Source organism: Phocoena phocoena, chromosome X, assembly GCF_963924675.1.
Source record: "Phocoena phocoena chromosome X, mPhoPho1.1, whole genome shotgun sequence".
In the NCBI taxonomy this organism is placed as follows: Eukaryota; Metazoa; Chordata; class Mammalia; order Artiodactyla; family Phocoenidae; genus Phocoena; species Phocoena phocoena.
Genome location: NC_089240.1, coordinates 36,766,858 through 36,779,409, shown reverse-complemented (window position 1 = coordinate 36,779,409; position 12,552 = coordinate 36,766,858). Strand labels below are relative to the sequence as shown.

Below are 12,552 nucleotides of genomic sequence, written 5' to 3'. Positions count from 1 at the left end.
TCTCTTTTCCGAAGGGGCTGAAGTGGTTTTTTTTGTTTGTTTTAGGGTTAAAGTTTTAAGCAATGTTGATCTTAGATAATGCTGACGCTTTTCTCTTAAAATTGAAAAACACTTGTGAACTCATCTGTTTAGAAAGACCTAAAGTAATAAGAATAAAAGGAATATCTCATCGTAAGGTTCACAATGGCTAAGGAAGCAAAAGTTGGGCATATTCAGTTACCCTCACAGTTTTAGCCTACTTCAGAGAAGAAGAAATAGAGTTCAGAGGAATAGGAGGTCCCAAAATATAAAGTTCTGACTACAAGAGTCTTAGTGAAAAGGATCAGGATGGGAGTAGAGGCCTCCATGTAGCCAGCCTCTCTAGCAACTAAAAACAAGTAATAACTGACATAACTTCCTCTTTTGATATAATCACCATATTGGCATATGAAGGAAATTCTGTAGACAGCCATATATCTTGATTTTAGTAAGCCACTCGACATGTTTCTCACAAAATTTTTGTCAATAAGATGGAGGAATGTGAGCTAAGGATAGTATAATTGGGTAGTTTCATAGCTGTTTGGATGATCGTGTCCAAAGAGATTATATAAAGCCTTATGGGATGGCATACTATTCTGTTCAAAATTGTAATCAGTGACTTTGATTAGGGTCTCTCACAAGGTGGTAATCAAGGCGTTGGCCAGGGCTGAAGTCATTTTAAGGCTCTGCTGGGGATGGATCTGCTTCCAAGCTCACTCACATGGTTGTTGGAAGCACACTCTCAGACTGAGGGCCTTAGTTCCTCATGTGCTGTTGGCCCAAGACCTCCCTAGGTTCCTTGTCACTGGGCTTCTCTGTAGAGCAGCTCCATGGCAGCTGGCTTCATCAGGGCCAGCAAGCAAGAGCACAAGAGTAGGAACAAGACAGACGTCAGTCTTGTAACCTAATCTCTGAAATCACACACAATCACTTCTGCCATATTCTGTTAGTTAGAAATAAGTCACTAGATCCAGTCCACACACAAGGGGAAGGGATTATACAAGGATGTGAAGACCTGGAGCTGGTGATTACTGGGAGCCTTGTTAGAAGCTACCCCCTACAGAGGGCTAGCTTAATACATTGAATATCTAGACCAAATTTTAAAATATTTTACAAGTTTGTAGCAAAGGAGCTGAAACAAAGAAGGTGAAATTTAAGACCAGTTAACGTAAACTCATTCATTCACATATATAAGTGCAAGATCACTATGAACTTAATTGTAACTGCTTATATGAAAAAGATGTAAACAATTCAGTTAGTTGTTGCAGCAGCTTTAAAAGCCTTGAATGGAACCTTCAGATACCTTAATTAGAAGTGTATAGTATTCAGACCCAAGCCATAGGCCCAGTGTGCTGTGTATTGCTCATTCTCCCTGGGGTGTTCCTAGTAAGCAGGACACTGGCATGCTTCCAGAAGGGGATAGCCAGAGTGGGAAAGAGCCTAGAAATTCTGTCATAGACTCACAGCCTTCAAAATCTTTGTCAGCAATCCTGCTAAAAGATGTTTGAAAACTGTGTACCTCCACACATATCTTTCAGTTGATATATACAAACTTTTATTGTAAGGATGTAAGTTTTAGTGTTTTGTATATTTTTAAAAATATTTTTTCTTCAAAAATCTCGAGCTGTACCTTTATCTCATTCAATTTATGGAAAATGTCTGCTATGTGACCTAAATTGCAAAGCTAGTCATCATTGTCAAACTAGTCAGCCAAATCAGACTTGCTTTCTGTCAGAAAAAAATCTGACTTCATTTTTCAAATAAAATTAAAGTGTTAATAGACATCACTGTGACAGTCATCTTACTATTGATTTATAATTCTAAACTAGATAAGGTTTTGCCGTGAATATATTGTCTGCATGAAGTAAGGTGGCTCTTCCCTTCCTTTCCAAAGCTGTTTTGCTCTCACAGATGGCTCCCTCCCTCGGTAGCTTTGCATTCCCCCATTGTCTTTTTGAAATTAGGCAGGCTTTTCAGGATGGGTGAGCGGTTTGTCTTTTGAGATGGGTTCCTTCGAGTGGAGATACAGAAGAGAACTCAGCAGACCACAGACTTGTTTTCAGACAGACCAAATTATGGCAAATGTAGATATGGCTTAAATGCCTTAAAAATATCCTAATACATGTATCCCCTGGAAGGGCTTTGAGTACTCCCAGAGATACCCAAGTCCCACTTTGAAGACCACTTGGCATGGAGGAGCTGTTGAAAAGATGGGGAGACTTTAGTTACCCAAGAATCTACTGATCTTCTTTTACCTCTATAAGAGTCCCCAGATCAGAAGCCCATAGCAGGTCATGATGGATGTCTTTAGTTCTTTGAAATATCGTCAAATGTAAGAGGATTATGTATTTATTCAGTGTAGGGTGAGGAGCTGTAACTATAATCAACAGGTGGCAGGTATGAATGAAGTGGCTGTCCACGAATGTAGCGGCTGTCTTACAGAGTCTGCCGTTCCTCACTAGAAATGCTCAAGCTAAAGCTGGATCCATCCAAAGGTCCTGAAGAAAAGGTTTTAATTTTGGACTAGAGAGAGCCTCTAACGTCCCTTCCAATTTTAAGATATTATAATTATTTTCATTTTATTCTTTATTCAAGAAATCTGTTTCTGTCCTTTTTTTTTTTTTTTGCTGTACACGGGCCTCTCACTGTTGTGGCCTCTCCCGTTGAGGAGCACAGGCTCCGGACGCGCAGGCTCAGCGGCCATGGCTCACGGGCCCAGCCGCTCCGCGGCATGTGGGATCTTCCCGTACCGGGGCAAGAACCCGTGTCCCCTGAATCGGCAGGCGGATTCTCAACCACTGCACCACTAGGGAAGCCCTGTCCATATTTTTATTCACTGAGAAAACTAAAAACCAGATTTTGCCATATACTATGAAGTAATGAGCACAGAAAGCCAAATTTTAAAATTTACCTAAATTTCACATTTGCTGTCTGTTTCAAAGGGGTCTAAGTGACAGTATAGTAGAGAGAAGATGATCCTTGGTGTCATAAAACTTGGATTAGTATCCCAACTCTGTCACTTTTACTAATTATGTGACTTTGGCCATAATCTCTTAACTTTAAAATCTTCATAAGGTTATGAAAACTAGATGAGATAACTGTGTGAATTCACCTTATAAAGTGGTGACTTGCTCTACAATGATAAGGTATTGTTTCCAGTGGATTTAACAGCTTAGTTTTAGTTTCTCAATGTTGAATTATGTGGGATTTTTTATATAGCTAATTTTGTATGATTCAGTTGTGTTTGGAATAATTCATTGATGGCTATATATTGAGAATAAGACCTCATTAAAGTTGCATATTTACTGGCCCCCTAATCTCACTGTTAACCCAAATCACTAGAACATGGCTTCCTAGTTTTTAACCTTTTATTTTGGAAATTTTCAAATAAAAGAAAATAGTATAATGAACTTCAGTGTACCTATCACTGAGCTTCAGTAGTTATCAATACTTTGCCGTTCTTGTTCTATCTATCCTTTACTGTTGTCTTTTTTTTCTTGGCAATTTCTAAAGCAATATCATTTCACCTATAAATACTCCCGTTTGTATTTATAAGGACTGTGTGTGTGTGTGTGTGTGTGTGTGTGTGTGTGTGTGTGTAAAATACTGTTGTCATATCTAGCAAAATCAACAATAACTCCTTAGTATCATGTCATAGTCAGTTAATGTTGCTTTCCCTGATTGAACATGAATTTTTAAAGGACCTATTTCTCAATTTAGAATTGTTATATTAGCTCTAGGAATCTGGAAGTAGATTATAAATTCACAGTTAAAATAGCTGTTTCTCAAAAGGGCTAGAAACAATATAGAAATATAAAATTGTTCTTTTGTATTATCCTTTTTTGTAAATTTACCTTGACAGTTGTCCTTGCCCTGTTTTTTGCATTCCTTTTGATTTCTGCAGTTTAAAACAAATGAACAAACCCAAACCATACACTACTGTAAGATTTAAAGTCCTGTAGATCAAAGAGCAAAGCAGTAAGTTTGTGCATGTCTCCACCTACTGGCTAGGTAAGAGATTGCTTACATAGCTGCAATGTAGACAAGGCTACACCAGAATTTTTCTGGCAATAGATCTAATGACCCCTGGTATTCAGGGTCTCATTGCTCAGGTTATGGGTTATCTGGATCCTTTCCACAGTTTTCTGACATGACACCAATACAGAGTAGACAGGAAATGGAAGGCAAATGAGATAAGGTCGGTTGACTTTGCTGTTTGTTGGCTGCTTGGAAATAGCTCTGATAATTTTGATGGAGAAAAGGCTAGACCAAACAATATATTTGGGTTATCAGTGAGTTTCTTATTATGGTATCCATATCTTTCTTTGCCACAGACTATCTATAACCAGCTCTCCCTTTTCTTCCCTAAACTGAAGTCATGAAATTATATGGCTCAATCTTGTTGCTTATCATGTTAGCAAATCCTTAGAACTAGTTGATACAAATGATTTATAAGTTTAAAGCATACTCAAATACAGAGACAGAACCAAAATTTTAGCACTGGATAAGATTAGAGCAGTAGATTTCAAAAGTTAGCATTGGAAAATCCTGAGTAGAGCTCGTTAAACCAGCATGTACCCAGGCCCCAACCCCTAGAGATTCAGTTTCAACAAATGTGGGTCCAGAAGTGAGGGGTCAAGAGATGATTGACCTTTAAAGTAGGGGTAATACTATTTCGAGACTATGTTGTCATTTTTCCCAACACACTCAGTAGTTTGTTACGAATCTGCATGTGTTTATACTATATCTATTGCTTTGGGATTATACTTAAATTAGGACTTGTTTGTAGCGGTTTGCTGTTATTTTTTAAAATAAACATTTAAAACGTAGGTTCAATTTTAAAGACAGGGCTGTGTCATGTCACACACACACACACACACACACACACACACACACACACACACACCCTGCACCCCACCAAAAATTAAATGTTTATTTCTAAGTCACACATCAAAGCTTATGTTTAGTAATGTCTGATACTTGAAGTTAAGCTGCAAATCCTAAATTGGCTGGCCAAGAAATTTTAATTACCTTATTATAGAATGATTACATATACCACAGGGAGACTATACAGTAATTAAATATGGTCTTAAAACATTTCTGACATGAAAACAATAGTTTGTATCTTTTAAAATAATATTAACAGTTTGTATTTTTGAAGCTCACAAAGGAGATAGACTGAAAGCTCTTTATTTATTTAAATTTTATTTTTAAAATTTTATTTTTAGTCTGGTGTTTATGCTCAGGGAAGGGAATGTTTGTGGAACTCATTTATACTGATAGAGTAGAACTGATTACTACTTACCAGCAAATTTGCCACTTAAGAGAAAATATATTTGTTTCATATCAAGCAAGAAAAATCTGGACTATAGCATTTTAATTTATATGAACATTTGTACATATTTTTATAGCTAATTTTATCTATTTTGTTTTTATGGGTAATGATAGAAATTGCTATTCATTCATTCAGCACATATTTATTGAATGCCTACTTAAGTGCTGGGTAATAGGAAATGGTTGGGAAATACTGCTTGGTCCTAGTAAACATTAGAAACTTGATATGGTAATTCAGTAAGCTAAGATACAAGAAAGGACCTAGCTGAGTGACTGTGTAGGCCTTTGATAAATGCTAGTTGAAAGAAAACAACTTCTGTGTCATTAACTTTTTAAAATTAAACATTTCTCTTGACTTAGGTTTACCACTATACTAAATGTTTAGTTGCATTTTAACTATGTGTCAGGGATACCCAGGTCTGATGATTCATTACGAGGACTCACAGGACTCAGCATATAGGCATATTCACAGCTATGATTTATTAATAGCTAAAGGGTATAAAGCAAAATCAGCAAAAGGAGAAAGTGCATGAATTGAAGTCCAGGGGTAACAAGGCACAAGCTTCCAAGGGTCTTCTGCCAGCAAACATTTGTGACTACACATGTGAGATGTTGTCTATCAGGGAAGCTCATTAGAGACTCAGAGCGCAGGGTTTTTCTCGGGGGCTTGTCATGTAAGCACCCTCTGCCTGGTGCATACCAAATTCCAGACTCCCAGAAAGAAAGCGAGTGTTCAGGATAAATCATATTGTTTGCACAAGCAGTTTAGACACAGTGAGCCACTCTTTTCAATTAGGAGGGGAGGAACCCCTCCAAGTTCCCAGATGCCAATCAAGAGCCAACCTTGTAGGCAGGCCTTGCAAGCCTTTTGAGAGATAATAGTTAGGCCTGGTTAAATACTTAAATAGTTAACTCTTTTCTGCACAAACTAAAGTAGAGGTCAACAGGAGAAGGGTTTGAGTTAATAAACTTCTGGATCTGCAAACAAAATATACTTGCCTATAAAGATAATTGCAGAGTTTGGGGTTTTAAAAAAACTTTTAACTGTTATTACTGTATCATTTTGATATCTATTGGGAAAAAAATGTAGGTGTCCCAATTTTTGTATAAAACAAATCCTAGATTGAGATGTTACAGTGTAGAATAGATATTAAGCTTTGAATACTTTAGGAAACAAACTGCATCCTGACTCCTACTATCTTAGAAATGTATTTGAAGTTGTCAGTCTCGTAATTTTTTTATATATGAAAGCTCATCTTCAACCACTAAAATAATTTTGAATAAATTTATGTACATATAAAATAGGAAGAAAAGTCAGTTAACTTTCTGTTATTTAAAAGAAGTAGTTCATTTAAAATGAAAATTATAAGTTGTTTTTAGTGTAATATACATTCTTTGTACAAATTTAGAAATTATGGAAAATTATAATGACAAAAATACCATTTGCAAAAAGGTAATCACAGCGAGCATTTCAGAACATTTCCTTCTATGTATAGTCATGATCACAGTTGTACTAAATTGAGATCATTTTATATATGCAATTTTGTATCCTGATTCGTTTAACTTAATAATTTTAAGCATTTTATTATACCATTAAATACTTTTTAGATACAACATTTTAATGGCTGCATTAAGATGTCTGAACTATATGCATGTGCCATATTTAATATTTTCCCTAAAGTTGGACATTTACACTGTTTTCTGTTTTCTGTATTAGAAATAATGTTATGATTAATAATATTCTTGTACATAGTTACTTGTGCTCACCCCCTGATTGCCTATTTTCTCAAGATAAGTTTTTAGGAGTAGAATTACTGGATATTGGAATTAGTGTATGAATGCATACAAACACCTACATCACACATAGATTTAACCTTTTTCAATAGAATGTATTACATTTAGAAAAATGCATACACAGAACTATACAAACATAAAGAATTATTGTAAACAGCCACGTACAACCCAAGTCAAGGAATTTTAAAACTGCCAGCACCTCAACAGCTCTCGAATTCCCCTTTCTGATCATAACCCCCTGCCTCTCTCAGAATTAACTTTAATCTAGACTTCACTTCCATGTTTTTATATCTATACCATCTAAATAGATATCCCTGAATAGTGTATTTCAGTGTTTTCTATCTTTTTAATCTTTACTTACATGGAATCATAGAGTATACACGTGTTTTGGTCTGTGAGAATATCCAGGTTAGTTTGATCTCCTTCACTTTGTTGCCATATAGTGTTAGTGAACAAACATTCACAAGTTATTTATTCATGTAAATGTTAATATGTATTTGGGTTGTTTCCAGATTTGGCCATTTGAACAATACTGTTGTAAACAATCTTGTACCTGTATCCTGGTGTACCTAAGTAAACGTTCATATAGGGTGTAGACCTAGGAGTGGAATTAATAGGTTTCAGAGTATGTACAGCTTCAGTTTTCCTAGATAATACCAAGCTATTTTCTAAAGTAGATGTATAAACTGACCCTTTACCAATGGTATATGCCTCTCTAAGGTGATCCAAGTCCTAGTTTTCCTGTCACTGCCCCTGTTTAAAATACTGTTGTTTGTCCTTATTCACAGTGCCTTCCTTTAATTCTCATGATTAATTACTACCTATGCTACACACCCTTACTAATACTTGGCATTGTTGGAATTTTTGCCAGTTGATGTGTAGTAGAATCTCCTTGTAGTTTTTCCCGATTATTCTTCCCTAATTGCCATTTAGTGACCTATCTCTTCATTCTTGTAATGGTATATTTTGATTAACAGAAGTTTGTGATTTTAATATAGTCTAATTTATCAGTTTTAATTTTATGGCCAGTGTTTTTGTATCTTGTTTAAGAAATATTTACTCCCCTGAGATTATGAAGATATTCTCCTATGTTTTATTATCCATCTGGAATTGATTTGGGGTATACTGTGAGGTAGCAGTCTAGTTTCATTTCTTCCCATATGGATATTCAATAGTCTCAGCACAATTACTGAAAACACTGCTCTGCAGTACCACTTTTGCCGTAAACCAGGCATCTGTATAGCTGTGATTGTTCTGGGCTCTATTCTGGTCCCTTGGCCTATTTGCCCGGCATTGTGCTGTTGTCTTCTTTACTATGGCTTTGCAGTAAGTCCTGGTAACTGATAGAGCAGGGCCTTCCACTTTGTTCTTCTTCAGACGTGTCTTGAGAGCTGTACTTGTCTTTGCATTTTCCATATACATTTTAGAATCAAGTTGTCAATTTATACACACACACACACACACACACACACACACACACATACACTTAAAAAACTGTTGGGATTTTGCCTTGAATTATTAAATCTTTATAAGCAACTTGAGAATAATTGACAGACTTATTATTGAGTCTTCCACTTTAGGAACATGGTGTCTGTCTTCCCATTTATTTAGGTCTTTGATGTCTTTCAATAAAGTTTTATACTTTTCTCCATAGAAGTTGTGTACATTTTTTGTTAGATTCTTAGGTATTTGCTTTTAAAAGTAGATCAGTCTGGGGCTTCCCTGGCCATCCAGTGATTAAGACTCCACGCTTCCGATGCAGGGGGCACGGGTTTGATCCCTGGTCGGGAAACTTAAGATCCCGTATGCTGCATGGCACAGCCAAAAAAAAAAGGTAGATCAGTCTCTCTCTTTCTCTCTTTCCCTCCTTCCTTGTATTGACATATACTCCTATTCATCAAGCTCCATCAATTCCAATAATTTTTCTGTAGAACTGTTTGGATTTTCTGCATACCTGATCGTATCATCTGTGTATGAAGAGGATTTTGTTTATTCCTTTCTAATTCTTTTACATTTTATTTCTTTCTCTAGACTTTACTGCAGTGGATAAAATATCCAGAATAATGGTGATAGCAAATCTTTGCTTATTTCTGATCTTAGAGTTTGCTAAGCATAAATGGACGGTGAATTTTATCAAATGCTTTTTTTCTGTGTATATTGAAATGATCATATGGTTTTCTTCTTTACTCTGTTAATGCAATGAATTTCATTGATTCTTTGGTTAACCACACTTGGTCATGACGTATAATCCTTTTTATATATTGCTAGATTTGGTTTGCTTATATTTTGTTTAGACTTTTTACATCCATATTTGTGGGAAGATTATACTATAATTTTCTTGTACTATCTATATCAGGTTTTTATATCTAGATTATGCTAGACTCATAAAATGAATTGAGGAGTATTCTCTGTTTGTTGTTTTTCTTATGTGATTGGTAGAACTCACTTATAAACCCATCCAGGCCAGACTTTCTTATAAGAAGGGTTTTCATTTCCGATTCAGTTTCTTAAATATTTATAGGAATATTCAGGTTTTCCAGTTATTACTCTGTCACTTTTGGTGAATTGTATTTTTCTAGGAATGAGTGCATTTTATCTAAACTTTAAACAATTTTGTCATAAAGGGGTTCATACTGTCTCTACAGGATCTTTTTCATTCTTGATACTAGCAATTTATGCCTTTTTTTTTTCTGTCTCAGCCTTGCCAGATATTTACCAGTTTTATCAGTCTTTTAAACAGTGACTTTTAGCTTTGTAAATCCTTTTTATTGTGTGTTTATTTTCTATTTCAGTAATTTCTGTTTATTGTTATTTCCATCCTTCTACTTTGGGTTTAATTTTCTAGGATTTATTTCCTTTTTAAATTTCAACTTTCTTGTATCCTTGGGTTTTAGATGCGTCTCGTGTTAAAGGCATACAGTTGTTTTTTTATTCTGGACTCTCAATCTTTGTCTTTTAACTGAAGCATTTATTCCATTTACATTTAATTTTAGTATATTTTGATTGACATTGTGGCCTTATTGCTTTCTTTTTTTTTTTTGCGGTACGCGGGCCTCTCACTGTTGTGGCCTCTCCCGTTGCGGAGCACAGGCTCCGGACGCGCAGGCTCAGCGGCCATGGCTCACGGTCCCACCTGCTCCGCGGCATGTGGGATCTTCCCGGACCGGGGCACGAACCCGCGTCCCCTGCATCGGCAGGCAGACTCTCAACCACTACGCCACCAGGGAAGCCCTGCTTTCTATTTATACCACCTATTACATGTTTCTTCACCTTCCCTGATTTATTTGGATCAGTTGAATATTCTTTAATCATTTCATTTTTGTTCTATTAATTTGGAAGTTTTAGCACCCTTTGCTGAGTGTGTACCCCAGAAATTACAGTATGCCTCCCTAATTCATCAAATCCTAATATTGATACCATTACTGTCTTCCTGAACAGTACAAGCACTGTAGAACACATTAATTCCATATAATGCAACCTTGACTTATAGGCTATTGTTTTCATGTATTTAAATTATATTTGTGTGTATAAATGCATGTTACATGTATTTACATCACTCCAAGTTATTATTTTTATTCATTTAGATTTACCTACACACATCCTTTCTCTGTTATTTATTCTTTCAGCATCTCTAAGGTTTTATCTGGATTCATTTTCCTTGTGTCAGTCTGCTGGGTGCGAACTCCATTTGTTTCAGAATTTCCTTAGATTCCCTTTAGTGTTGAGGGATATTCACTGAGTAGAGAATTCTAGGCTGGCATTTTCTTTACCTTAGGTATCATTCTACTGTCTTCTGGCTTCCATTGATATTAACAATTCAGCTAGCAGTCTGTCACTTTTCTCTGAGGGTAGTCTATCTTTATTTTTCAGGTTATTGAAAAAATGTTTTATTCATCTTTTGTTTTCTGTAGTTTTCTCTGTGATGTGGGGTGTGTATGTGTGTGTGTGTTTTAATCCTGCCTTAGGTTTTTAGGTCTCTTGAATCAGTGTATTGATATTATTTATGGTTAGGGAATATTCTCAGCCATTATCTCTTCAGATATTGCCTCTGCCTTTTTCTTTCTCTCATCACCTTTGTGACCCAATTAAGTATAGATATAAGCATACCTTATGGTATTCTCTATATTTTCTACCTTCTTTTCTGAATTTTGTGTTTTTCCTTTTTAAAATCTATATTTTTTCTCTTTTTTGCAAAAAAAATTCAAGTTCAGCTTTTATGTTCTGGGACACAGTAAACTTCATTATTTAATAATCTATGTTGGATAATCTCAGTATATGAAATCCCTGTTTGTCTTTATTATCTGTCATTTTTGCTGGTTCTTGGTCAAAATATCTTGCCCTTTTATGTACCTGATTCATTTTGACCGTGTGCTAGAAATTATTTTGAAAATTATTGGCGTTGAACGATGCTTTCTTCCTCTAGAGAGAACTCTAATTTGCTTTTACTAGGCACCTTTAAGCAGTAGCAGTCTGGGACTATCTTAATCAAGGTTCAAGGCTTAGATTTTCAGGGCCATTCAGAGAGAAAGCCAGATTGCAAGTATGTGAAGGGGCTGATCACTTCCGGTTCACCGCTAGCTCTTTAGGATCCTAGGTCAACGTTGGAGAGTAGTTTATGATATTACCCTGAATTCTGACTTTTTTCCCCTTAGAGATCTGCTGTATAAGCAAATGTCCCCAGGACAAGAAGGACTCTGATCCTTGGCTTTACCTCTCTGAGTTCCCATTCTTTAGCCAATATTCCTGACAATTTGGTTAGTACGTTGATGCTTTAAGGAAGTTTTTTTTATCCAACCTTTCTGTTGTCTTCACTGAGACACATCACCTATCAGAAGTCTAGCCAATAGAATTAAAACTCCTTTTACATAGTGTCATGTTATTCTTCATAAAGATTGTACCAATTTATATTCAAACCAGTGGTAGATGAGAGCATTCATGTTTACGTTTTGATAGGTCAGAATGACATTTTGGTTTAATTTGCATTTGTTTTGTTGCTAGTGTGGTCAAATATTTTAAATGTATGTTTACCCATTTCTTTTTCATCTGTTCACTTTCTTCAGGTTTTTGTCATTTTGTAAGAATTCTTTATTTACTAAGGATATTTACCTTTTTCATGTATTTGCAAATATTTTGCCAAAGTTTGCCTTTTTAATTTTGTTTACATTATTGGACTTTTTTGTATATTGACTTTTTTAAATATACAGAAGTTTAAAATTCTGTCAGAGAAAAAAGTTACAAATAAGCAAGAATGAAGGCTAGAATGAACCCTGTGGTGCTGGATTAGAGTTGGAGGTGGTGGAATGACAACATATTTAGTTTAATATGTGTACACGCACACGTATGTATAGATATGTGTTTGCATGTATATATACATATGTACTTATATATACATATGTACATACAGGT

General features: G+C 35.6%; 1 protein-coding gene across 6 annotated transcripts in view; it reads left to right on the top strand.

Moving 5' to 3' along the window:
- Nucleotides 1-12,552, top strand: part of CASK (calcium/calmodulin dependent serine protein kinase) — a 386,140-nt gene that overhangs the window by 153,990 nt on the left and 219,598 nt on the right. The gene's annotated exons all lie outside the window — the stretch shown is intronic.